This window comes from Macrobrachium nipponense, chromosome 13 (genome assembly GCF_015104395.2).
Source record: "Macrobrachium nipponense isolate FS-2020 chromosome 13, ASM1510439v2, whole genome shotgun sequence".
NCBI lineage: Eukaryota > Metazoa > Arthropoda > Malacostraca > Decapoda > Palaemonidae > Macrobrachium > Macrobrachium nipponense.
The window spans coordinates 9,725,990-9,728,405 of record NC_087206.1 but is presented as its reverse complement, the minus strand read 5'-3'; positions in this window follow the sequence as shown (position 1 = coordinate 9,728,405).

Below are 2,416 nucleotides of genomic sequence, written 5' to 3'. Positions count from 1 at the left end.
ATTGAAAAATTCACCACAAGGAAAAAATTTAGCACACTACTACGTAGCTTTATTTTAAAACTGTAACTGCAAATGCAGACTAGCAAGACAAACTATTTTCATCTTCCATCTAAATTAGCTAAATGGTGAATCGAGTATTTAAGATAAATATTCCTTCCTTCTATTAAGGGTAAGTTAACACATTATTATTATTAGTATATTATTAATTATTATCATTGTTATCATTCAGAAGATGAACCCTACTCATATGTAACAAACTCACAAGGGCCATTGACTTGAAATTCAAGCTTCCAAAGAATATGGTGTTTCGTTCTAAGGGGTCCACAATAATAAATAAAAAATGTTGCGAGTTCGTGTATAATTTTAAAACTCTTTAAAGAGTTTTAAAATTATACACGAAATCGCAACATTTTTTTTTTTATTATTGTGGACCCCTTAGAACATTATACATACTCTCGCGATAGAGTTTTTCCCAACTAAAAAAAAATGATGTTTATCAGAAAGAAGTAACAGGAGGTAATAGGAAATACAGAAGAGAGAGATCAACTTACTAAAAAGAAAATAATAATGTGACAAATTAATAACTAAACGGATGCAAATATAAGTTAAATACAAGGAGAATTGGTTTAGGGTTGTAATACATTGTACCTTTGATTGAACTTTTGATGCTCCACTGACAAGACATCCTCTTAAGGGAGGCTGTTCCATTGACAAGACATTCTCTCGGAAGCTATTCCATTGACAAGACATTCTCTGGGAGGCTGTTTCATTGACAAGACATTCTCTGGGAGGCTGTTTCATTGACAAGACATTCTCTGGGAGGCTGTTCCATTGACAAGACATTCTCTGGGAGGCTGTTTCATTGACAAGACATTCTCTGGGAGGCTGTTCCATTGACAAGACATTCTCTGGGAGGCTGTTTCATTGACAAGACATTCTCTGGGAGGCTGTTTCATTGACAAGACATTCTCTGGGAGGCTGTTCCATTGACAAGACATTCTCTGGGAGGCTGTTCCATTGACAAGACATTCTCTGGGAGGCTGTTCCATTGACAAGACATTCTCTGGGAGGCTGTTCCATTGACAAGACATTCTCTGGGAGGCTGTTCCATTGACAAGACATTCTCTGGGAGGCTGTTCCATTGACAAGACATTCTCTGGGAGGCTGTTCCATTGACAAGACATCCTCTTAAGGGAGGCTGTTCCATTGACAAGACATTCTCTGGGAGGCTCCATTGACAAGAACATTCTTTGGGAGGCTGTTTCCATTGACAAGACATCCTCTTAAGGGAGGCTGTTCCATTGACAAGACATTCTCTGGGAGGCTGTTCCATTGACAAGACATTCTCTGGGAGGCTGTTCCATTGACAAGACATTCTCTAGGAGGCTGTTCCATTGACAAGACATTCTCTGGGAGGCTGTTCCATTGACAAGACATCCTCTTAAGGGAGGCTGTTCCATTGACAAGACATTCTCTGGGAGGCTGTTCCATTGACAAGACATCCTCTTAAGGGAGGCTGTTCCATTGACAAGACATCCTCTTAAGGGAGGCTGTTCCATTGACAAGACATTCTCTGGGAGGCTGTTCCACAGTCCAGCAGTGTCAGGAATCAGGGATTTCTGGAACTGAGAAGTTCGACAGAGAGGAACAGTTTTATTCCCCTCAGCGTTCAGGTACTTTAAACGTGAACTCACTAATAACAAGATTCTTGTATAGTTGTTATGGTGCCTAGCTACATGCTTTGTGCAGAGTTAATTTAAACCTTATGGATATGTTCAACGGTAAAGAATAGGAACTGTATCTTTTTTATTGAGAATGTTATCATTCGTTTTTTATTATGTATTCGTGATATCCAAAGGAAAATGCATTCATTTATATATATATTATATATATGTGTATATATATATATATATATATATATATATATATATATATATATATATATTTGTGTGTGTGTGTGTGTGTATATATATGTGTATATATATAGGGCATATATACATATGTATATATAATACTATAGATATATGTATATATCTATGTATATATAGATATATATGTATACTATATTATATCTATATACCATATCTATATAATTTTCCCTATGAGTTCTTTTCTTATTTTAGAAATATGGCACCAGAAGGGTAAAACCAACCGACTTTCAATATATATATATATATATATATATATATATATATATATATAGTATATATATATATATATATATAAGGACATCCATCCACAGGTGAAAAATAATAGACAGGGTGTAGGTCCTGAACGGTTTCGGCTTTATTTTCAAGCCATTGACAAATGACTGATACATAGTATTAGAAGTCACACATATATTATACTACAGAGACAGTACTGACGAACATACGCTCAAACGGTTGTGCGTATGTTCGTCAGTACTGTCTCTGTA